The sequence below is a fragment of the Sebastes umbrosus genome, chromosome 23 (assembly GCF_015220745.1).
Source record: "Sebastes umbrosus isolate fSebUmb1 chromosome 23, fSebUmb1.pri, whole genome shotgun sequence".
Classification (NCBI taxonomy): domain Eukaryota; kingdom Metazoa; phylum Chordata; class Actinopteri; order Perciformes; family Sebastidae; genus Sebastes; species Sebastes umbrosus.
Window position 1 is genome coordinate 19,332,511 of NC_051291.1, and position 26,755 is coordinate 19,359,265.

Here is a 26,755-nt window from a genome sequence, read left to right on the forward strand (position 1 = left end):
GAGGGATGGGGGGGGGGGGGTGACAGAGAGAGAGAGAGAGAGAGGGTAGAGAGACGCCCCAATGCAGTTAAGGGATTAGTGAATACCTTCCCTCTCCTCCTGGATGTGTGGGTGTACGGGCAGGTGATGGTGAATCCGCGCCGCTTCTCTCAGTGGCTTAATTACACAAAAGGCGCTTGAAAGCAAAGCATCCTTTTTTTCTGTCCACCGTTGGAGTGGTTGTGTCAGAAAAGAAGTACACTTTCGTGGCATGTGTCGGTATAACGACTTCTCTTGTTTGCAACAGGAAGGTTTAACAGGGAGAGTGAGGAGGAGGAGGAGGAGGAGGAGGAGGAGGATTTGGAGAGGAGGGGGGGTGGCCACCATTCTGTGGATTTCTTCGAGACGTGTCTGGTGTCTCACTAAACAGGACCCGGGGACATGAAAACTGCCAGTCCATCACTCCACACATACACATGCAAATCTCCTTTAATGAAGGAGTGCTTCTAGCCTAAAAAAAGACTCCATCATAAATCCGGTCTGGTTAAGGCGCATCCTGCAGAGTTGCGCAAAAGCGCGTCAAGTGAGAGGTTCGAGGCCAGTCATCAGCAGAATTATCATGCAATATTTTTCCTAATTCCTGCACGCACGCATGAGTGATTTGTGTCTAAGATCACAAGACTACATGTCCAGTAAAACATCCCTGAATTCAGGCATTTGTGCGTTAACTTGGAGAACGCGTTGCGCCGCAGATGCAACCGTGCGGTGTGTACTGTAGCTTATCAAATGACAGAAATCATTTTTTTTGGAGTAAGCAGAGTAAACTTACCCGATTTCACCATGATAGCCTCCTCGAAGCAGTATGCGTGTTGTCTATATTCCCATCAAGTGCGCGTCGCTCCAATGACGAGCCAGCAGCGCGCAACATAAAGCCAGTCAACAATGTGTGCTCTTCTTATTTTTTTACGCAGTTTGATGGAGAAATCAGCTTCATCCGCGGCACAAAAACGCACCAAAAAAGAAGTCCAAAAGCAGGTTGTGGAGAGCTTGGAGAGAGAGATTGTTCTTCATGTGTTATCCCTGTGCCCTTCCCTTCCCGTCTGCACGGCGCATCTCTCCCTCTCGATCAAGTGTCAGGCAGGCGGACCACATAGATGCGCCTGACGCCGTCTCCTCCTCAGCAGTCATTAATATCAGAGCGCAGCGCGGCTCTCTCCAGAGAGCAGCCAATAGCGGCAGAGAAGCTCGCAGCATCCGCGCTCTGATTGGCTGAGAGGAGCCGTCAGTCATATCCACCACAAAGCTCTGTTCTCATCCATGTCTTCTTCTTCTTCTGATGGAGGTGATGCACGCTGCAAGAAATATCCATATTAACTAGGGTATTTCTACAGGTATTTCTTATTGAGAAATGTAGAGTTCAGCATGACAGGGACATAACTCAGTTAATTATGCTGCCTAACAGACACTATTGGGTCTTCTATGTGTATTATTTGAAAATGCATGGTAGTAGTGGTAGTATAAAAAAGTAACAAAAGGCAGTACAAACTACTTTGTGTATCGACAATGCATCTTCTCATGATAATAATAATTGACCATGGCAACATGTGGCCATTTAGCACTAAGATCTAGACATGTTTTAAGACATTTAAAAATACTTTGCATCAAATAATAATTTGTGTCTGATATGTTTTTCCACAAAAAAAGTTAAATTTCATAATTAAAAACTCTCAAAATTACAACTCCTCCTTCTCTACGAATATGCAAATATTTTTTTGTTTCAAAATTATAACCGCTGGACACAAGATGTCTCTTAAGTCCATTCTTGGTGCATGTGCGCTAGAGGATTCAAGTTTCCACGTCGCACACTTGCCTATGTTACATACTGGTTCGTGATTGGCTTTTATACTAGTTGTGATGTCACAAAATCCTATACCAACATGTGATTAACTCAGATTTAAAGGCGTCTCTACGATTTTCAGAGCATTATTATAGCAGCAAACAACTATTTGCTATGTAAAGATATAGAGGAGTACTGTCTACTTGAGCAGAGAATTCACTCTCCCTCTGTGTGCGTTGTGGTCTGTGCATGTGAGCGTGCCCCGCTGGCTAGCTAATGGCCAACGGTCTGCACTGCACTCATATGGCCGTTACTGCTGATAACGCTGTTCCGACTGACTGCACACAGACACAGCGTAGCACACACCCTTAGCTCTGTCAGCACTGTGACCGTTGTTTGCACTGTTGGCACCGTTAAGCCGTTAATTGAAGGTATTTCAGCCTATTATATTGTGTAGTTTGACTTACATTTACGTATTTTACCAGTTAAAGGGGACATATTATAAAAATCTCACTTTGTAGTGTTTGTGCACATACACTACATTTGGGTATTTGAACTGCCCACCAACCATCTGTGAAATAAGACAACCCAGTCAGGTTTCTGTCGGCTGCCTAGATCAGAAAACATGTGATTGAGAAATACCTTTGCAAAGGTGCACCATATTTTTCTCTGAAGTCAATCAGAGCAGACTGAGCTTTTCTGGGAGGACGTCTTAAAGAGACAGGTACTCAAACGGAGCCTTTCACACAGAGGATGAATACAGGTATATTCAGAAAGTATGAGAAAAATAATATTTTTTTTTACCATTAAAGCATGTAAACATGTTCTCGTAGAAACCCCAAATACAAGTATGAACCTGAAAATGTGCAGAATATGTCCCCTTTAACGTTGGAGTGCAGCACTTTTACATATAAATGAACATCCGTTACATTCGAGCCCTTTCCGAACGAGTTCACACGATGATGATTAAGCCTATCGCTGCCAGGGAAGGCTCTCTGTATTTCGCAGTATACCGGAGTTGTGGCGACTTTCCTGTGAAGCATTTTACGTCAACCAGCCAGAGCTAAAAAGGGCAGGAAGGGGGTGAGGGGGGAGACCATAGCGATGAAGCATCAGCTAGGAGTATGGCGGAAAATCCTACGAGGCGTCAAAGAAAAGTTTCTGGAGTGGATGCACCCGATGGAATTGGATTCAGAGGAAGGATTAAAGTAAAAATAGAAAGTGATCGACCGCGAGAACAAATACTCCTGGGGGCAGGGGGAGATACGGCGAGCTCACCGGGTCGACAGTGTTTGTGTAATTACTACCAGAAGGGGGAGACAACATCTGCACTCCAGCTTTAAACAAGAAATGTCAAAGCATTGAATGTTATATTTTGACTTGACACCTCTTCCCGGCACTATCGCATCAGTACAAGTGCAACCGCTGAATTCATCGCACACTGTGTCAGCCCAGCCGGCAGCTGCCACTCTCCGTGTGCGAGTACATTGGAGATGGACATTTCTTGCAGTGCAGGGGGAATGAGGAAGAAGGCGCAGGCAGGGAAGAAAATGGATATCTGTACCTATTAGCTCCAGAGCTCCCGACTCAGATCCCAGGAGGATTTCTAACACAATGTTCTACAAACTGATGTTCCTGGAGGTCGGGCAGGGTTATCCGCCGCCTCTGAGAAAGAGACGTACCTCACCTGACAGCCCAAGGGGTTCTGATCCAAACACTACTACCTGAGGCTGTTAGGCTGGGTCCAAGTCTTAATGAATACAATCTTAAAGTGCACGATGGTGCTCTTTTATCTATTTGGTGTCATTCACATTTGTGTAAAGCCTCTGGGACTTTTCCTGGGTCAATATCCCCATAAGTTCTCCTTTGAATCTCCCGTAGAAATTATTCAAATTTCATGTAAATTGTGCTGGGCTAATTTATTTTGAAAGTTTGTTTCCTCATAAATGGATGACCTTTATGAATAAATATAATGCCATGAGACTATTTAGACAGTTTTCTTTAATTAGATGCAGAGGATTTTGCTATGCCTCAGGTGCTACCCACTCAAACTTAAGTATTTATGCAATTTTTCCAACCATATTTTTCCCCTTCCTTAGCTTATTCTGCATTTTTCATGACGCTACTTAAGATTTGTTGTCTGTAGATTTTTTAAACCGCCCTCTGCCTGTAATAATGGGACAAACGTCTTTTCAAAAGACGCCTGCTTTTTTATTCTGATAGTAGAAAAACCAGCAAGCTGTTTTAATTCAGGACTTGTTCAACAACAATGGTGAGCCTGGAGAGAAGCTGTAGTTTGTATGTTCTAATTTTCATCACATTGCGTTTGTGTGTTCACTGATGTGGTCAAGTTTAATGAGTAAACCTCGTCTGGTTAACGTAGTGAAATAAATCTGTTATTTCGCTCCATAATTCTGAAGCAAATTCCAGCTGAATTTGTCCTTTTTTTTTTTACAGCTTTTTATTGTTCTGCCTGTCTGCCAGCTTCAATGACAGGATGACAGGCTACCTGACAGGGTGACACATTTGTTGTTTTCATTAGCATGTATGTCATAAATAGACATAAAACACAACACAGCTTTTACAGTTGTCAAATTTATATTAAATCCATGTTTCAAAAATATGAAAAATACAGTCACATGTTCTTTTCTTCATTTAAAATGTTCAGATGCTTTTTTGGTCATTTCTAAATCACCTATATTGGTTTTTAGGAGTCTTTAAAAAATGGTAATTCATAGCATTATTTATTTATGCCTGTGCATATTTTTAAACATTTGTGCCCCCTCGCGATATCTCATGAAAGCCTGGAGGGAATTTCTTTCAATTTGGCACAAATGTCCATTTGGACTCAAGAATGAACTGATTGGTGGTCAGAGGTCAAGGTCACTGTGACCTCACAAAACACGTTTTCAGCCATAACTCAAGAATTCATATGCTATTTGTGAGAATTTCACACAAATGTCTAACAGGATAAAATGATGAAGTGATGACATTTTGGACAGACGTAGATGATAATTGCAACTTGACTTGGTTGGCAGAGGCATACAACAGTGAGGCGGTAATTCTAGTTTTTGTAACAGCGCCTTTCATTGAATAGAAGTCCAGTTATACATTTAATCATGAATCATCATGTCATGCCTTATTCCTCATACTTATGCAGTTTAGATGTGAGCTGTATTATTGTATAGACAATGTGGCTGGACACCTCCAGAGAAAAAGACAAACATCCACAGAAACTCAGATTCCTTCAAAATAAAAGAGGGAAGGGCAAATGGTGCCTTCAAATGGGGTCGTGTTTACCGTGTTCACTAGAAGAGTCCATATGAACTCCCCCCCCACTTGTAGTATTCACGACCTTGTAAATGGAAAGTTTCTGAAAGCTCAGAGTTTACCAGTTGTGACGTGTTTGTAGACGTTGTTTGAAGTTCATTTTTCGGTACATAATAAGTGAATATATTGTAATTTTAGTCGTATATTGTTTTTCTTTGTAATTTTATAATATGTCTGAGGAAAATGTTGATATTCACCAACAGCCTCGTGTTTTTCCTCCGTCATAATGCCTTTGCATTTCCTGCATTATGTTACCAACTTGCTGGCTTGCTTAATTGTTAGCATCTGTGGCTTCTAGACACCGACAGTAATGTTAATATTGCCGTCACTTAGCAGCGGTGTGCTCACGACTTAACCGCTTGAACGCCAAGCCTATTGTGTACATGACTTCTCACGTTGTAAACACAAGCTCACGAGTTTCATTTGAAGGCACCAAAAGTTATGCTCACAAACCAAAGTGTGTTCGGCCAGTTATAGACACTCCTGCCTTTGGAAGTGGTTGGACAACACCTATATTTGCCGTAGTAACTAAACATTTCAGTAGGCACAATATAACAATATCAGCCGAGGTACAACCGGACAATGTAGTGAGGCTCCACAGTGATTTTCAAACCGTGGGGAAGCTTTCACCAAGTGACACACTACTTAATACACAGAATAAAGCACCTGATTTATTTTATAGCTTTTAGGTTTATTAAGAGGTATTTGTTAAACCTAAATGTTTTTATTTCAGTTGATTCTTTGATTCATTGTTGAGAAGACTACTAACAGAGAATCCATTAACAACAGTTTATAGCCAAAGGTTGCAGAATACAACCTTCCGTCTCGTTCTTTAATCCTATTAATGTAAGTTTGTGGTTAATGAGGAGAATGTGACAAACAAACTCGACCCAATAACCAAGCAGTAAAGTCTGTAGTTGTTGTAGTTTCCAGTTGGATAATTCATTTGAAGTTGTGTTATGTCTTGAACCTGCTCGCATTTTCACTGCTTTAAAGTCCATTATTGTGTTTCTCACATATGGAACATTTGCACATGTCATAGCACACCTTGAAATTGCTTCGTTTTATTCAAGTGTGGACTATAGTAGTTACAGACAGAGACATGGAAAAACACTTAAGCATACATGGGCTGTCTGTGTATTTAACCTTCTGCACAGTGAATCCTGTCTTACACAAGATCCTGCAGTGCTTGAAAAATAAGCTCTGAATATTTAAAGTATTTACGTCTTGCTTATCTTTCCTGAAAACCAGAGTTCAGCCCTTATATGTACAGTATATTATGACGCATAAACTCCAATAATACATAAAATCAAAGAATTTCCATTCTTACAAAGAAGAAATCCTCTAAAGCGGCCTACTTTTCGGCCGTTAGGGATGACTGGGGCAGTGATAGCACCATACCCAGAGCTGATTCTGCACTTTTTGCCTTGAACCTTTACTGTATAAGTTGACCGTGGTGACTTCACACCTCATGAAGCCAGTCAAGGGTGCACTCGCTGCCTCATTAAACACAGCTTGGCAGTGTCAAGGAGGAGTAAGGGTTTTTCATAGACAAAAAAAAAACACAGGATATCACCCCGGCCGTGAAGAATCTGCATCACATTTGATGCAATAAAACATTATTTTTGGAAGGGGATGGAGCTTCCCGCGAAAAGGCCCGAGGTGTTTACAGTGTGAAAATATGTTCTCGCTCATTCTCGTTTATTGCGGCGTTTGGGGAATATTCTGAAGGCGTTTCATGGTGACATTTTGCAATGTGTTCCGCGGGGGGAGAAAAAAAGCCGCAGAGGGCAGGAGAATTTATTGACTGAATTTCACAGTTATAAATGAGTCTTTTACAAGTGACATAAAGAAAATGATCTGTTCTCGGCTGGGGCCGCGGAGATCTGTAAACTTGTTCCGTGTGCTGCCAACAGTCATGCCTCTTGTATTAAATAAAGTTTCATTCAATAGACTATAACTTTGCTTTTTATAAATATTGTCCAAGATGAAGGCAAAGTATTTAAAGCACCTGGAAAACCCCTTAGCTGCTCTCCAAGCAATATGTTCATTCTCCTTAGGCACTGTATGAACAGCCTGCATTCGCAATTTTGTATGTAGTCGGAGCTGTGTTCACTATCATTGTCTTATATGTTTTATAAAATCCTTCTGTTCTGCACTGAAGACGGTCTATGGGGAGATCTCCAGAAGAATAATCGTCTCTAGAGAAAAGCTGTATACAAAGAGACCACTGTCTATGCTGCACAGTCAGTGTTACTCAAACAATACGTATCCCTCACAAAAACCACCCCGAGGCTTTAATGTCTTTCCTCAAACTGCTGCGGTCTGAGAAATACAGCTGGATCGCACGCTGCAAAAATGCACTGTTTAGAAATCAAGCAATTTTTCTCCTTAAATTTTTAGTTTTCCGCAAACTTGGAAATTTATTTCAGCAAATAAACAGCTTGCTGGTGCTGGTGTAGGGGGGGGAGTCTAAAGTGACAGTTTCTTTGAATGAGATGGATCATTATTTTTTTTCTTCAAAGTAAAGTTACATCATTGAAGAGAATTCAAGGAAGTTTCACAGGAAGCAAGAGATATTGTGTCACTCGAATGACATATTTTGTTCCACCAAAAAAACAGTCGTGGAAGTCACAAGTAAAAGTCGTGCATTCAGAAAAACACACTTCTTCAGTGCTTGTGCTCATACATTTGGGTATCTGGAGTGTCTACCAACCTAAAAACTGTGAAATAAGACAACCAAGTCAGTTTTTTTGTGGGCTGCCTAGATCAGAAAACATAATTCAACCAAGCGGCAACCTCCGATGCTGAAAAATGAAGCCAAAGCGGAAGTGTAGTTCCTCAAATGGCCACTTGAGGCTGGCTCCAAAAGTGAGTCAATCCCCATAGACCTCCATGTTAAACGGCCAACTTTACAGTAGAAATAAACATGTTTACAGCCTGGTGCAAAAAGCGTCTCTCTATAGCTAATTTCCCCCGTTCATGACAACTGTGCGAGGGTGAATTTTCATATAATTCACTTGTTTAAATTATATTAAGGCATAATTGAGGGCGTGGCCGCTTTGAGTGATAGGTTGGTGCCGTACCAGGTCGCTAGCTGCTAGCTGTCTTCTCCGCTGCTCCTTGGTTGCCTCGGCTCCACCAACAATCCACCTCTTGGCCCATTTTTGAGGGTGAAAACAGGTATATTCAGACAGACAGTATGAGAAAATAATGTGCTTTTTGAACATTAAATCGTGTAAATATGTTATAGTAGAAACCCAAAATAAAAATATGAACCTAAAAAATCAGCATATGTCCCCTTTAAAGTATCGAAAGTAAAAGTATTGGTCACTGTTGCACCTTATTTCTATAATGTTCCACCACACATTTTGCTGCATTGTGTAATAAGTGAATAATACGCTATTGTTGATCCATATGTAGTAAATTATACTTCTATAAATGACTAGTCTACTCAAAGATTTGCCTTCTGTAACCTTTAGCTCATTAAGCCTATTTTTCTAGATTTTCTTTAACACTTGATCAAATCTTTGGTTCTACAAGCAGTCAGTGTTTTGTTCTATTTGCACTGAACCTGACAGAGATCACCTGTGTGGGCAGCGCTGTCACAGCTTGTATTTTCCATTAATGAGGTCTGAGTAAGTGGCACTATTTCCTCTGTTTGTTTAACCATTGTGGATATTGCTGCTTACCCTCTGTATCTAGCTTTTATTTATTTTTTTATTTTAAGCAAACCATTTCCTGTGCACCAGATAGAAAAACCTGCCGGACTCTGGCTGTTTAGAGGCAAATGTAAAAGCTTGATGTACACTGAGTGACTTCTATCTACTGAGTTATTTCAATCGGTAGCGGAAATGAAAATATTGCACCGCTAAGTTGTAATTTATCGATAGTCCTCCGGTGCTGGAGGCCTTTCAGGATCACATCTAATCACGTTCCCCTTGCAGATGCCATTCTTAGCTCTGATTCCAAACCTATTTCTAGCTAATCACACCCACCACTACAATAGCGGTGACGTCAAACATTCACCCCCACGGGTGCTTCTTTAAATAATAGTTAAGACTCACAGTGCAGGTTTGGGCTCACTGCGTCTATCTGGCTAAGACAGAACAGGCAGCCTGTGCTTTGGTTAAAGCCCCTGAAGAAATGACAAACCTGGACGTCGGCAGACACCGAAACTCAGGTCTCAAAATTCCAATTACGTTCGTTTATTCTCTTGATATTTGCTTCGCATGTGCCAGGAATAAAAGAAGAAAGAAATATCTCGGGCTTGTTGTTCTATTTCACGTTTCTGTATCGTGCTGTGTCTGATTGAATTAAACCTAGTGCCCTTTATAAACAACTGAGGGAAATTGTATTTTCTTTCTGATAATTCTGTGACAGATATAAGAATATCCCCTCAAGTAATGACCCTGACTGGGTTCAAAAACAACATGCTGTCTGTGATGTTATATGTGTTTCATGTTTGGAAAATATAAAAATACCCTCTCCTACTGTATGTAAATAAATACATGGATACAGGATAGAAAATAGGCCTATTTGCTTTACCTCCTGTAGCGATGAAACAGGAAAACATCAGTCACACTTTACCAATTTGCATCACGTTCACAGTACATGAAAGTCGACATCGCTAATGATAAAACAGACAAATGCTTGAAGTCCGCGTGCTGGATCCTGAGTGAGTCATTATGCCACAGTATGTGATGACCTACTTCACATTAAAAGACTATCTGGCTGTTGTGCGGCAGGCCAATTTACTTCATAATGATGACAGAGGAAGAGAGAGTGACAGCGAGCGAAAGAATGAGTGAGAGAGTGAGAGGCTTGTCGTGTTAGCTGTACAGACCTTGTTCTTCTAACGCAGTCAAAATGCTTCAGTTGCACCCACACACCTCTCTGAACCTCCCACACACACACGCACAGACGCACACAGCCTGAGGCACAATCTCCAAGTGTGGTCCAAAAAAAAAAGCCCTGAGAGTACTTCAAGTGCTAATCAATATGCAGGAGATAATAAATTTCAAGTGAAGCTTCTTCAAAAACTCACTTATGCGGTCAATTTCTCGGTTAATTGGCTATTCACTAGGCCCCGCCCCCCTCGTAGTTACGGTTGCTATGCCTGTTTTGTGTTCTGGCACAGCACATAATGCAGTTTACAGTGATAACGGTGGAAGGTTTACCACTCAGAATCCTTTGTGATTTATAACAATGGCTCCTTGATTTCCGACAGGTAGACAAAAGCAGGTTTCTCATTTCTAGCCGGTGGCTATTAGCATAACAACCGTCACTGGCAGATGTTATTTGCTGTAGCTAGCTAGCTAATTAAGCTTCAGTAATTGGTTGAAAACACAGTCTCCGACTGACTTGGTAATGTTTCCGGATGACTCGTTTCAAAACAAGAATCTTATGGGGTCTTCAACGTATGGCTGCATACATGGGGCGGCTGTGGCTCAGAGGTAGAGCGAGTCGTAGAGCGGGTTCGATCCCCAGTTCCTCCATGTCTAAGTGTCCTTTAGCAAGATACTTAACCCCAAATTACTCCTGATGCATCGCTGTGTGAGTATTTAGATCAGATCCTGATGGGCAGGTTGGCACCTTGCGTGGCAGTTACTGCCATCAGTGTATGAATGTGTGTGTGAATGGGTGAATGCTGACATGTACAGTAGTGTAAAGTGCTTTGAGTCGTCGAAAGACTAGAAAGTCCCTATATCGATTAGAGCTGTTAATCGATTAAAATATTTAATCTGGATTAATCGCGTAATTGTCCATAGTTAATCACGATTAACCGCAAACTAATGGCACATTTTTTTTATCTGTTCAAAATGTACCTTAAAGGGAGATTTGTCAAATATTCAATACTTATCAACATTGGAGTGTGCAAATATGCTTGCTTTATGCAAATGTACGTATGTATTTGTTATTGGAAATCAATTAACTACACAAAACAATGACAAATATTGTCCAGAAACCCTCATAGGTACTGATTATCATAAAGTGGGCATGTCTGTAAAGGGGAGACTCGTTGGGTACCCATAGAACCCATTTTCATTCACATATCCTGAGGTCAGAGGTCAAGGGACCCCTTTGAAAATGGACATGACAGTTTTTCCTCGCCAAAATTTAGCACAAGATTGGAGCGTTATTTAACCTCCTTTGCAACAACTTAGTATGACATGGATGGTTTTCTACCAGTATCTTCACTCTATCTTTAAACTTGAGCCCGCTACAACCTTGATCACGTTAATGTGTTAAAGAAATTAGTGGCGATAAAACAAATTTGTGTTAACGTGTTATTATCGCTTTAACCTTGACAGCCCTAATAGAAATGCAAGTCCATTTGCCATTTACGTGACATCATGCTGCATGTCCCAGGCAAAAAGTCAGCAGTTGATACATAATATAAAATACATTGAGATAAAGAAACAGCGTTGTTCTCCTAATCCAGTGTAGAACTAGTTAGTCCTAGTATTAGAAGTATGATGAGAAAAAAATATACGATCATGGTTTCCTTCTAGCTAAAACCCCATTTGGCTGCTTAGTGTACATGGCTATGTTTTTACTGTTAACGTTACAAAACAAAAGTCTTCTGGGATGAAGACTAACTGATGTGTTTGGCAAAAGTAACCCTAACATATCTTGGGTTACCAGTCTGTAATCTTCCCCAAATCCATTAACATGCAGGACAAACAAATACAGGACTTTCACCCAGGAGACCGCCAAGGGAGAACGTCAACGTCAAGTTATTTTACCTTACTTTTATTACGTAACTTCCAAAATTAACCAATGACAGTTATGTAATAAGCGTAGGTATTTTTTATGTAACAAACTTACATATTTTAACCCAAACCACGATCTTTTCCTAAATTTATAGCCAAGTAGTTTTGTTGCGTAGGTAAACCTACGTTGTAAGTTTATTGTGAAAAGACACTATGCGTGTATTGAGCGGAAACTGACATGCCGTGCCTGAGTCTAAAACTGACGCTAGAGGAGTACTTAGAGCATCAAATGTCAAATTCTGCTGTCCTCTGTGTCATGCAAATGTGACTGGTAGATAGATTATAGTTTAAGCTTCACAATGATATATGACTTTGTGATTGTGTGTAGGTTACCCTCTTTTATACCGGATCTATGTTTAAATGCCACCATTGCTGCAATGCTATCATGTATTTCCCAACACTAGGGACATAGACCTTTAAAAAAATCACCATGAGCCCGCCAAATTGGCACGACGGCCAAATTTTGGGGGTCTTGCTCGTGAACTAATAATTTGAAGTGTCGGGCCACTGACCAAGTGGTACTATTTGACGAGTTGAGAGTGAGAATGTGTTGGACCGGCTGTGCTTAGTTACAGTTGCTATGCTATGATTGGACAATTACCGTTCAGGGGAGATTTAGCAAACAGTCAATTTATTTTGCCCTCTTAACAATAGCTCTCCTCAAACAAACCCAGGAGTTGGTATTACCAAGGGTGGCCGTACTGTAATGACTGATGAAGCCTGTGTCGGCGGGTCAGCCCGGCCACGAGTTCACTGTGCTCAACCTCTCTGTGGCAGCCCACGTTAGTTGCTCCTGATGCCCTTGTCGAAAAAGATCACACCTCCCAAGTAACAACTTAATGCCCTACCATAGTCCCTACGTTATGCAGTCAAAGGAGAGTTAACATTTGTATTCCTCATCATCCTCACCGCGCTGCACACACTCTCCTATAAGCCCCGTCTACAACGCAGCAAAGTTTACCGGCATAAAAGCTAAGTTTTTTGTCTTTTCACCGTGAGAGAGCTGAGGCTGAGGAATATTGCCGGAGGATGTTTCATATCCCCACAGCCCTGACTGCACACTCTCTGCTCCCTCCTTCATCTCTTCTTCTTAATCACTCCGTCTTTTCGCTCTATCTTACCATATCTCTCCCTTTTTTACCTGCCTCTTTTTCTCCCTCTAATTCTAATCAGCTCCCCCTTCCCCTTCCTCCTTTCTGTCTCTCTGCATGCCTTTCCTTATCCTTCACTATCCCTTTTTTTTCTGTTTGTTATTTTCCCCCTCCTTGCCTATCTTGTCTTTTCCTCGCTTTCTGGGCCTCCCCTGGCCCTGTCAAGTCACAGCAGCATCCAGAGGAAGAGGCCGCGCTGTCACTACGGACCGGCTCTGAGGAAGACGAGGCAGAGCAAGTGAAAGTTACAGGGAGGGAGGGAGGGAGAGGAGGAGGAGGGGGAAGGAAAAACATGACAAGGAGGAGGTGTTCAGATGACAAGTCCCTTCATGGGGGAGTTTTGTGAAGTGAGGGAGCTGCAGAAAAGGGAGAGAGAAGCGAGAGACGGGAAGGAAGGGAGGGGGACACCAGCAGGCATGCAGGATGTTTTTTTGAGGAGAAACAGCTCAGGGATGGCACTCGTGCACTTCTCCCCACAGGCTGGCTGTTCTGCGAGCGCATCCTCGAATAAGCTAGCCGACTGCACAGTGCAGTGGGCAGATGTTGCTCACATCCAGCTCATTGGCTGAATGCATAATTTGCTTGTTGTTTACATAAAACCATATCTTACCCGTCAGTTGAAGGGCACGCAGCTTTATGCAACATGGATTTATCAAAGCCACGGAGACAAAAGGCGGCTTCGCATGTCGCGGTTTAACCTACTTTGTTCATGTGTGGCATCGGCATGTAAGGCTAATGTTTTGATACGTCAAACTCAGCACGCAACGCATGATCATCTTAACCTGAATTATTGATTCCCAGCGCTCCGTCGTTAGTTTAACATTAATGTTTAAGCCGGCACAGTATGGAGCCTTAATAAATCATTGGCTGGATTGAATGATGGAACTTTTGATCTGTCATACATTTTCTTGCCTGCTCTTCAGTTCCCCTTCCCAACATCCAATAAATAAGGCTCTTTCACTTCAAAGTGCAGATGCATTTATTTTGAACAATTCCACATGGGAGGCTGGAAGGCCGGTTGATCACGGCTCATGCCATTCTCTTTGATGTGCACACATTCGTTTTTCTAGTTAAGAAATCCCAGACGGTGAAAAAAAAACTCTACAGAAGATTTGTGTTTGTCCCTAAGACACTGTGCAAAAAGATCAATTTTTCCCCTACTGAGACGAACAAAAGTTTCTTTATCACCACTCTTTTGATGAAACAATTATACCTGGAGACTTGGGGAGTTCCAACACTAGTACTTCTCTGACTGGGACCCACTGGGCAAAAAACAGGTGTTGAAACAGTGTGAAAGCAGTGTTCAACGTTCATGTTTTTTTGTTTTTTTTTAGGTGGGTCAGAAATCTACTTGCCCCAAAATAAATGTTTACTTGCCCCTATTACAAATTTATTTATTTATTAGCGGAACAACAAAGAATAAAATGAATTGCCATGTTTACTTTTATTTAAGTAAATTAATCTGCAGTTTTGCCCAAATCCTCTAACGCCACCCAACTAAACACCTGTTTCCAGGATAATTAAAATGCTCAGTTGCGCTTCAGTACATAAACTTTATCTGTACCCGCCGCCATTTTCTCGCGAGTGCCCAATCGGTATAGAGTGGTGCAGGATTGAGTCCTAAAACCTAGAAATGAGTTAGCATTTTAGCACTTCCGGTTCCTTGGTCTCTGAAGTCAATACATTTTTTTAATTAATTATTGATTAGATGCCAGAAATAATATTAACACAAGCTTAAGAGACTTTAACGTTTTGTTGACCATGGTGTAGTTCGTTCATAGCCCAACGTTATCTTTTTACTTCTGGCGATTGCATTTATGCTTCGAAAATCATAAAAGTGTTGTTCATTGGTGGAGATTATTTTACGGAACAAAATGTGTAAGTATCATAAACTTTTGTTTGCCACAGAGCTTATTTTCTGCAATAATCCAAAACGGTGGAACAATCCGGTCGACTTTTTGTCGAGGGAACCCAGGGTGATTCTAACTTCCTGGTTGGCCTACAACAATACGTCATCCCTGCACCACTCTACTGAGCATGTGCAACTCTCAACAGAGATGAGAAGGAAGCGAGATGACTCACTCACTTAGCTACTTCCATCATCAGCTCCAGAAAATACGATGCGTTTAATTCCTTTTTACCACTTGCCCGATCGGGGCAAGTGAGGTGCTAGATTTACTAGCCCGATGTGGCATTTTACTTGCCCCGGGCAATACATAGCCCTGAAAAGGGGCTACACAGTATCACCCCGATAATAGCCAAACAAGTCAGACATGGGGTGAGGGGAACAAAAAAATGTTTGTTTGGCGTAACAATTGCCTGGTAAATCAATGCAGCATGGACTAGCAAAAGACAAGCATGTTAGAATGTTTTCTTCTATGACATGTCCCATGTCGCTCCTCCACAGTAAACATGACAAAGAGAGATGATGTTTGTGCTGCCAGGTGACCAGAGACTACCTTTTGTACCTCGCGCAGGCCGTGAAACACAGCAAGCTATGATTGGTTTGCGTCCAACATGCAGTCCGCCACGTTATCTTGGCCAAGTCTCAGTGAGAATTTATGGCTTTATGATTGCCTTATCTAACGCAGTCCCCCTCTCTATCATCCTGATCCTAGCATTAAAAGGGGGTTGATGCAGGATGATGCGCTTTCTGGCTGACATGTTGTGCTCTCCGCCCGGTCCTCATAAAATCTTCCAAGAGCGATCAAGAAAGCCTGACCTGAAAATCGTGTTCAAAACAGAAACGGAATTTTTAATGTCGTTAATGTTCCTGCACGTGTTGCAGCACCCCTCCAGCTTTTCATCATTAAATTGACAGGACTATAAAGCTGCGGTGTCGAACCTTTCATGAAAAGGCTGTGTGAGATCCAGTAGCCTCCAGAGACATCAGAACACACCTGAGCCCCTGCACGCAGCTGTTGAAGGTGGAAGAAAATCTTTCTTTTTAAATGCTCACATCTCTCACAACCTAGAATTCGCTCATTTACAGTATTTGTTATTTAAGTAATTTACTTTTTTGATTTAATTTCAATCCTTTAAACTGCAAAAATCAGTCTTAACATAGCAGGACCAGGCATTTAGGTCAGTGTATGAAATCAATCTGTGGTCAAATATATGAGTAAACATCATCTTGTTACTGCTAATCCACATTGTGCAGTAAAATAAAGTTTACCTGATGTCTGCTGCTTTGCACAAGAACTCGTGCTCTAGCAAGCAGAACAAAGTTTGGAGAAATAACTGTGGATTTAAAGGCAGGTGTGTCTGACAGCTCCTGCTGCTTCCACCTACTGTGATTGTTGCAACAGCAAGTTTGCTAAGAGGATTTTTTATTTTTTTTTCACTTCCCACTCTGGTTCACCTTTCCACCGACTCTCCACAAATACAGCATCTCAGCAACCTGAGAAGGCTACACCGAATTGAGCAACATGAGCGCTCGGGGACACATTGGCCGGAGTGTTTTTGTGATTTCTTTTCCCCTAAAGGGACGATCATTACATCCCTCTTCTTGTTCGGCGGCGTTCTGTGTGCAATATCGGGACGACAATGACTGCCCTCTCAGCGCGACTCTTCGATGGCTCCCTGAAATGCTTCTTGTTTCTCTGTTGCCTCGTTATAATCCTTTGTGTATCCTCGGTGAATGGCTGATGATGATTATGCAAATGTTCCATCAGAGAGCAGCATGGGTAATTATCACAGCAGAGAATGAGGCTTTTTGAAATTCTCTGACTGCTGAAGAGAAAACCATGGGTCTTCGGTGTGTGTGAGAATCTGTATTTATCAGTTTGGGCAAGCCAGGGGCTTTTGAGAATGTGGCCATGGTGATGCTTACCACCTGTGGAGGTTGAGGGATTTGTGAGGTGGGATAAGTCCATCTGCTCAAGAAGTTGAAGTCAGAATTTGGGGGATTTTAAAGCTTTTACACTTGTTGCGAAGTAGTTTATTTTTTCCCATAAAACCCATATTTATCCAGCTGTTTCATCTAGGGATGTCACGAGAACCGATACTTCATTACCAAGTCCATGCCAAAATTCTGAAATTGTACCGATATTCATTTGGTACCATCAGGGCTCGAGACTAACGGCGTCCCGACGTCCCGGAAACGAAAGAAAATGTGTTTGGGACGCAGTAAACTCACTATTGACATGTCCAGGTGATGCACCCTATTTTTCCCTGATAATGCCACATTGTGATCAACGAATCTGTGTTGAAATCGGCAGGACGAGAGCTAGTTAACGTTAGCTGTTAGCAGCCGGTAAGTAGCACAGTCCTGCACGGAGCTAATATCTAACGTTAATGGGAGATGTCATTGATCTACATTATGATGTTTTCAGGCTCTATTCAGTAAAAATGGAGAGTAATAGCACATTTTTGTCAAAAAATTGTTCTAGCTTGAATACTGTCGCAAAGGAGGCTAAATATCGCTCCAAACTTACGCTGAATTTTTGCGAGGAAAAACTGTTATAGCCATTTTCAAAGGGGTCCCTTGACCTCTGACCTCCAGATCAGTGAATGTAAATGGGTGCTATGGGTACCCACGAGTCTCCCCTTTACAGACATGCCCACTTTATGATAATCACATGCAGTTTGGGGCAAGTCATAGTCAAGTCAGCACACTGACACACTGACAGCTGTTGTTGCCTGTTGGGCTGCAGTTTGCCATGTTATGATTTCAGCATATTTTTTATGCTAAATGCAGTACCTGTGAGGGTTTCTGGACAATATTTGTCATTGTTTTGTGTTAATTGATTTACAATAGTAAATATATACATACATTTGCATAAAGCAAACATATTTGCTCACTCCCATGTTGATAAGAGTATTAAATACTTGACAAATCTCCCTTTAAGGTACATTTTCAACAGATAAAAAAAATTAGCTATTCATTTCCAATTAATCGCAATTAACTATCGACAATCATGCGATTAATCAGGCATAAATGTTTTAATCAATCGAAGTTTTCACAGCAATATAAAATAGATAATAGAGAGGGAATTATGACCTTTTTAACTTCCTAACAAAAACCAGTATGCAAAAGGAGTATATGTTGAAGTACATGGGATTTGTTGTTCTACTTTTGTTTTTTTACCGTGGTATTGAATTGGTATCGAGAATTCCATAATTTCACTGGTATTGGTATGGACTACTAAATCTCTGATATGGTGCCATCCCATAGTTTCATCGATCTGATACGGTAGGACTTCTTACAGGACCTGCCCATCGCTTATCTACAGGTTGAGTCCAACTTTTATTACCTGCATGCATCTGTAATTGACACCCGATGTACTCTGGCGACGATCAACATGGAGACAGACACATGCAGAGCATCAGTATTCAGCCAGGCACTAATGAGGGCAGCTTGGAGGTGCAGGGCCCCGTGGTGAACAGGTGGGGTCCTGGCAGCAGACCTCAGCACGTCTCTCTGAGGAGTGAAATGTCTCATTATGCGCGCGGGTATGCACAGAGGCAGTCAGAGAAACGCAGAGATAGACTGAGACAGACAAATAGAGTTAGAGGGGGGAAAGAGAGACAATGGAGTTAAAAGCCTGTTGTTCGGGGAGGAAATGGGAAAGGCGCCGACTCCCACATGCTTTGAGAGCTTCAGTACTCCGGCCGAGTGGCCCCCTGACTGGGGCGGAGGGAGGTAGACTGCCTGGGGTCAATTAACCTCCCGAGCAGCCCGAGCTGGGCTCTAAGGAACACTGTTTTTTATAGATACTGACGTGGCACAATTTGTCTCCTCGGACCGCGATGCTGCTTGCATAAAGCAGGTCACAGGGCAATGAGGCGTAGAAGGCATACCAAGTAAAAGCGATTTGGACTGCCGTGTCACTTCCTCTCGGCCCCTTTAGCGGGGTCAGCTGCCGGGAGAACTTTTTGAAGGAATTTCGCCAGCAGCAAAAAAAGTTAGTTTACCACAGAAAATGTATTTTCAATTGATCTCTTCTCATTGTTTTAGAGAACAAAGGCATGTCATCTCCCAGCGATCCGAACAATAGGTCGAATCTAAAAAATCCAAGGGAGGGTAGATCGCCACAGTCATTGAGGACAGAAACACAACATAAATCACAACCCCGAAAAAGTTGCCTTCCCCCTTTCAAGTCCATTTGTCAGTGAAGTCAGCAAACTTCCCACAGTTCTTGTAGCTGCCTGGAACGCCGCCAAATAAACCAACCGAGCATAAAGGCCGAGGCTATGATGTGTGTATCTGCGAGGGTATGACATACTCCGTTCTCTTCCCTCGCATTCCTAATGTGATTAAGTCAGGCCCGTTAATGCAATAATCTTGCAACAATGCACAGTATAATGCTCCAATCAATGCCAATAAAACTGCGCCCCTTCCTCCTATTGGGCACGCCAAAACACACAAGTCATCAAGTCTGTGTCTCCTCACCTCCCTCCACTTCATCTCCGAGCGTTCCGCCGCAACAAATAAACAAAGACACAAGAAAGAGAGGAAGTGACACCATGATTCACGTATAAGATGAGCATTTCTCTTTTGTCTCCGCTTTCATGTAAAGACAGGCAGTATCTCCTCCGTCTGTCTTTCTGTCTCTTCTTCCTCTCCTCCCATCGCTCAGCGGGAGGCCGTCAAGGCGTGCATCAGAGGGAAAATGGCAGCAGCGCATGTAGGAGCCTGTGTGGATCGCAGCAGGTCTAAAGGCCATTAAAAGTCACCATTATAGGGCTATCTGGGCTGCAGTTCTTATAGAGGAGGAGGAGTTGATTGGAAGGAGGTGAAGAGTCAGGCAATTGGCGGTCATCCGCTCTGCCTCGCCCGGTCTTCACACTGTAGGGAAGCTTTTACACATTGACAAGGAAATGAGAGGTTGTTCCGGCTATTTCTTGGTCAGCCTCCCACAATTGTTTATCTTTGCTTCAGTTTTCTTCTCTCTCTGCATCACATCTGCAGACATTTATCTGCAAAATATAAATCAACGCTATACCAGTAACCATCATTTGGTTATGGTGATTTTTTTCTTAGTTTTTCACCGCTCTGTTTCTAATCATTTCTCATCAGTTCAGTAGGAAAAATTGTTGTTTCAGCTCACACGTCCTCGTACCTTACCCCAAACTCATTTGGTCTTCTCCATATGGTCTTCTGGATTGCGGTAAACACAGCCCACTTGAAATTATATTTATTAGATTGGAAGCTAGACATGGAAGCGATCCTGATGATATTATAATAGTATTCAGACCTTCAGCTCTATTCTATAAAATAGACTTTTGGAGCGGAATGAGCTATTTGAATCGCCCCGGGTTCTGGAAGTAGAAGTCCCATGAATTTTTCCGATAGACAATATTATGTGACTTACAGTCGAAGCAGGGCTGCACAATTAATCACGGTCATGATTTGGGCTTCCCACAATTAAATGAACATGATCGATACAATATTAACATTTCAAATGTGTGCTCCACTTATAGAAAACTTTGCTGCATATCAAATCAAGCGCTTTCTAAACTAACAGCCAACCACCAGGGGGCGATCGAAATGTTTAACTCGATCTGAACTCGATTAAAGGGACTATTTGTAACTTTTTAAGCGTATAAATGTAGCGGGTCGTCACACATGCGCGCTCGCATATGCGCGTTCGCGTGTGGCCGCTGCCTTTCCTCCTCTGCCTGCCTGCCTTCACTCAGAGAGCGCGCGCGTTCTCAGCTCGCTCCACCTCTAGACGTGAACACGCGCTCACTCCACACTGCAGAAGAGTTAGTTTAGCTCTGAGAATATCTAGTGAATGTACAGGGGACGTTTGTGCAGAAATAACTGCTGCAGCTCCTCCAGACCAACAGAGGTTTCCCGTGTCTTGTGAAGTGTCGGAGCTCCTCAGCTAGTAACGTTATCGTCTTGTTACCGACCGGGTGCCGGTGTCTCCCTGCTCTCTCCGGCTGCGGGCGGAGAGAGCTGGGAGAAACGCTGTAGAGCCCCGCTGCATCAGCCTGCGCTGAGGCAGTAAAAGCCAACACTAAGATCAGATCTAAATCATGTTCATGGAGAGACTTTCGTCTGGTCAGCTAACATTACTGCCAAGCAGCTGAAATATAGAGTGATATTGTAGTTTTAGCTGACGTGTGTCACCTCACTGTTTTGAGCGATGCTCGTTCAGGTATATTTAGAGCGAGCAGGCGCGAGCCCGACGCTGACTTTCGTTGATTTCACGGCCCCATGTGTCGCTGTTAAGAAGCATTTCTGAAAGTTACAAATAGTCCCTTTAATAAAGAGTAATGTACTGTATATCACTCATTTTGCTCATCTGCAGACGGGCAACGTGAGAATGCACCGAATTCAGGTGAAGAAAAACCTTATTTTAAGTCTTATCATTTGTCCAAAGATGTGTACATTAGCAGGAATGTAGCACAACATGGAAGTTAAAGCAGTGCTCTGTTTATTTCAATGTGAAAGTGAATCAATGACTAATCACGATCATTATAATCGTATCATTAACATTATCATTTTGGCCATAATCGTAAGTTATAGCACTTTCACGGCTTCGATCAGCACACTGGTTGAATCATCAGTCCAAAAGATTAACAACTGATATATATGGTTCTTTTGATCAAACAAACAAAATCAAGGTTACAAGCTCGTGTACATAAAAATGTTGCTTGAGAAATTTTAAGGAACAGTGTGTAGCATTTCGGGGGATCTATTGGCAGAAATGGAATATAATATTATTAAGTATGTTTTCTATGGTATATAATCACCTGAAAATAAGAATTGTTGTGTTTTTGTTAATTTACAATAAGCTGTTTATATTTCATATCTACAAACCAAATACTGGCTCTAGAGAGTGCCATTTGCGTTTTCACGTCAGCCACCGTAGTTGTCCTACACGCTCGGCGCACGGGAGAAGTTTCAGTTGGTTGCAATGTGCAACCTCACCACTAGATTCTACAAAGTGCACCTTTAACTACAACTCCCAAGGTGCATTTTGGCTAGAAACATCCAATCATAGAGCTTAAAGTTCTGTCACTTTGGCTGTGGGAGATTACTGTGTTTTTACAACATGCAGCTTAAATCAATTTCACTTTTGATTTGAGTCAGTTTTTGATGAAGCCAAGGCTTATGGTTGTTATAGTATTTAGAGCTGTCTGCCAAAATGACGGACAACACATGGTTTCTCAGAAACAGAGTTAAGGTAATTGAAACTGGTGGCCATATCATGAACCTTTAGGATGGCTATCTAGGAGAGTGTCATATATCTATGTTGAGCAACATTGAGGATATCGTTGAAAAAAAAAAAATATATATATATTAATTAATGGGAATACAGAACCAGCAGCTCCTTTTACTTCACAACTCCATGTCTTTCAACCACAAAAGACTGTCAAATTTACCTTTTAAGTCAACCAAAAAGGACGATCCTGCCATTCTAATCGTGCACAAAGACCTATTATATGTAGCTCCCGAAGGTAAAAGCTGTGTGAAACAGATCTGGAGTCAAGAGCTGGCATTTTGTTATTTGTGGATGATGTCACTTCGCAATCAAAGAGATTGTTTGCAGGCAGCAGATCATTGACTGAGGTCTGTTCCATTTACCGCACCATTGGAGGAATCAATGGGACATATAGTTAATGAGGAATAACCGGAACACATGGTTGTCTGCTTCGCTGAACGCTCACGGGCCGGAGTGTAACACCCTATTAATGCTTATTATCTTTCATTAAGCTAATCATGTTATCAATTAGCAACTCTGTACATTGATTGTATATTATACAGTATATTTTATCAAATTTGATTACTTTGCTTGTTAGAGAAGCACGACTGTAAGACATTTTGCAATGTTGTGTATATTTTTCTAATATCAAAAGCTGAATGGTTGCTGCTAACAAAATGTTAAACTGTTGATTGACACCATAACACAAAAACAGATTCCAGCATCATTCATTTAAAAAGAATACATCGTTCCTCCTTTTTAACAGTTTATGTTCCATTCAACCATTAAGCCTCATAAAAACAGTAATCCACAATATGATAATTAGTTTTTTGTTATTTTCTGCCAATGGAGAAAAAGCAGTGAACATATCTGTCAATCATCAATAGAATAAAATGCATAAATATGTGGAAATAAGTAGAGAAAGCATGTAAAATAAAACACCAAGCAGTCCAGCTGGCTCCTCTGCTAATTATTGGAGCCAAAACACTTTTTCACAACTTTCCTTTCTCTTAAATAAGCTTTTATTTTTCTCTGGCCGACAATGGGAAACAGGGAGATGGTGGCTGAAACAGTGGCTGGCTAAATATGGGCCTTTCATCCGGCTTAACTCCACAAATGGACCTCATTGTCTTGAGGAATTCGATTTTCTGCCATTCTGAGTGCACGCTGTGTCCCTCTCTGGGGCCCGACTGCAGCGAGCGGGGCCCTTATCAACACCACTCAGGGTGTGGAATTGAGGAATTGAGTTCTGCCTCAAATCAAACCATGAGAAAGAGCGACAGAGAGCGAGCAGGAGTGAGAAGAAGAAGGAATAGACTCGGAGAGGAGGTGGTGTTGGGGGCTTTAGGATAAAATCTCCAGATGCTTCTACTCTCCCACTTAGACACAAGCCACACACACACTCGCAGATCACGTGTGCAACTGTTCAAGCACTCACAAGAGCATGCACAACACATGCATACAGTATAATCACACATGAGTACACACAAACTGTGTAAAATTTGCCAGTAAACCCATTGATGGCGCTCCCAGTGGGGAAGCTTTTATACGCTCTAATTTCCAGTGTTATCTTCTAGCGCTCGGAGCCGATGCACAAATAGAGCTGTATTTATCTACCAGATAAAGGCTGCGTTCCTTGTGTATGCGCATGTGCACTTGAGTGGATGTGTATTTGTAAGGCATGCCCACATTTATAGTTGCAAGGTCCACAGTTATTTGTTTCTTGCTCGCTGTCCTCGCATAGGAAAAACGGAGAAAAATTTGAGTTGAGGCTTCAGGTGGAAACGCATCAATTGATTTGACAGGCTCAAACAGAACCCATGCAATAATTGTTATAATTATGAATAATTAGGACAGCCATTAGTCTTCATTAAAACAATAAAAATGTCTGCAAATGTGATTTGTGAAGTCGACTTTCTCAAAGTTAACCATCAAAAGTATTTCCATCTACTGCGACACAAATTAAAGACATTATCCCGGTTATTTAAATAAAGATTATAGCTACACAAAAAAAAGAGGACGGTCAGACTGTTTGACTGGGGAATTAGAGAAGAGACGCTTCGATATTAGCCGTGCCTATTGGCCAGGGGAGAGACTGGCCCAGAGTCCCTGTCAAAAGGTTCTGATGAATATCATCATGAAATCCACAGAGTCTGCAAACCAACAGCCGTTTGAGTTGTTCATCATGTAAATAGTTAAACTGCCTGCTGTCACCACCTATAGGCAACGTGTGTACCTTCTGTGGTGTGCATCTATTAAAAAGAACAAGTGTTCTCATTTGACTGCTAACTGGGTCCAGAGTGCCGATATCTGGGTACATTTTATGGGCTTCATCAAAGAACATGGACTGCTGTGAGGCATGTTGTTGCAGAACGTTTGCCATGTGCTTGATGCCATGCGTGACACCGCTTTTAGTGATTGACTAAACCTATCTGGTTGCAGGCAAAAACTGGAAGGAGAGTCTACCTGGGAGGGAATAACGTTTCAGCCAACTCACGTTGAATGTAGAATATGTACAGAGTTGATGTTTGGCATCGAGGTTCTGACTTCATCAGAAGTCTTTATGAGAAAAACCCAAGCTCTGCAGAGCAGGGAGTAAACATTGAGTGCATATAGAAAGTGGACGTAGTTATTGTGACGTCACCCATTGGGTTGTAGGCTGCCGTTTTGGGGCCTCGAATTCGGTTGCCATCTTGGTTTTTCGCCGTCGCCATCTTGGTTTTTTGCAACCAGAAGTGACACGAGAGGGTGGAGCTAACTACAACTAGAAGCTGAAGACATTTCTAGGCGACCGAAATGTTACTATTAACTTTCATGAAGTGAAAACACACTGTGAAAGGATTAAAGTTGTAAGACGAAAACACGGACAACTCTCAGACGGGTCAAGGCCGTGGTAGCGACCTGTTAATCACAAGGTAGCCACGCCCTAAAGCATCCCCTGCTTTATGGTCTATTTGACTCTAAATGGGACCATAATTTACTAAATGAACATCATGCTGTATTGAAGAAGACTTGAAACTAGAGATTGAGACCATAAACTCATGTTTACAATGTTTACTGAGGTAATAAATCAGGTGAGAAGTAGGCTCATTTTCTCATAGACTTCTATACAATCAGACTTCTTTTTGCAACCAGAGGAGTCGCCCCCTGCTGGCTGTTAGAAAGAATGCAAGTTTAAGGCACTTCCATATTGGCTTCACTTTTCAGAACCGGAGGTTGCCCACTGGGAGTGATGATAATAACTCACTTGTGTCCCAAATCTATACTAAATACTAATTTCATACAGTATATACTTCATACTTATTGTCATAATAGACTGTTTTAATAATTTGTACAAACAAAAATTCAATATAGCTACTAAAAGAAAGTGATACAGACGTCTATCAAATTATGACTTTGGAATGTCACTGCTGGTTTAACATGCAATGCATGTGCATTGCATTGTGGGAGAATAGTATCCATCAACAGCACACTCAAAAATCGTCCGTATTTAGTATGCATTCCACCTGGTTTCAGTATATATACTTTTCCAGTGTGAACACACTATATATATATATATATATATATATATAAATATATAAAAAAACTGCTTAGAATTAGTATGTAGTTTGGTTTTGGACACGTCGATGGGCTCTGAGCCTACAAGTGGATGCTGAGGTGGAGTAGGGTCCTTTGAAATGCTACAGCAGTGGCAGCTGTAGCAGCGAGCAACAGCATTTCAGCTGACCGGTGCTGCAGCAGACATGAAAGCAGTGTGCTGTGTGAGTGAAGCGGCATAATCGAGGTGGCTGCCTGAAGCAGCTTGCAGACTTTCACCTCATCAAAGCCACATTTCAGTCGGGTGGAAATGTTGCCTTGTATTTGTATTGTTTCTAAATGACATGCAAATTGAACATGCTAATTAAATTAACTGTTTATCCTGTTTATGCATCACACTAAATATAGATGGCACCTTTTGTATAATTGAGAAAGCAATGTTTAGTTTAATTTTCACTTCACCAAAGCTCTCATTGCTGCGACAAGCCGTGAATACAGTGCTGCCGTCTTATTGCTGTCACTGCTCTCTTCCTCAGGCCGATGTCATGCATCCCATTAAGCACTTAACCAGAGGGAGAGCGTGAGAGAGAGAGAGAGAGACTGCTACAGGTAAGGAGGCACACACAGAAACACACACACACACCGCTTCTATCAATCTGATGTGAAGTGGTGCCATTTACAGCGGGGCGAGCACTGAGTCACCTTGCTAGTGAGTGTCATTCGCCAGGACACGGTAACTAGGCCCAGTGGTGTTCTTAAGCCACCGCAGGGCATCAAGCCAGTGTGTGAGGTGTCAAGGCCAAGTTGCACATTGAGGTGTGACATCACCGCCGGTTGTTGGGACAATAAACCAGGGTTAGAGGGCGTTCCACGGGAGCTTTCACCCACTGAGCTCAACTTATCTGAAATGTCTCGTCCGGGCTGCAGCTGCTAAGTGGCACTCGGCGCGGGCGAGCTTCGCATTTCGTGTTGTAGCAGCGGCAGCCA

The 26,755-nt window shown here is 42.1% G+C and overlaps 1 long non-coding RNA gene across 1 annotated transcript in view; it reads left to right on the forward strand.

Moving 5' to 3' along the window:
• Positions 1–26,368, forward strand: part of LOC119483147 — a 215,800-nt gene extending 189,432 nt beyond the window's left edge. The window contains exon 7 of the long non-coding RNA XR_005205630.1: positions 26,305–26,368. This is a non-coding gene — a long non-coding RNA (uncharacterized LOC119483147). The remainder of the gene's footprint in view (positions 1–26,304) is intronic.
• Positions 26,369–26,755: the final 387 nt, after the last annotated feature.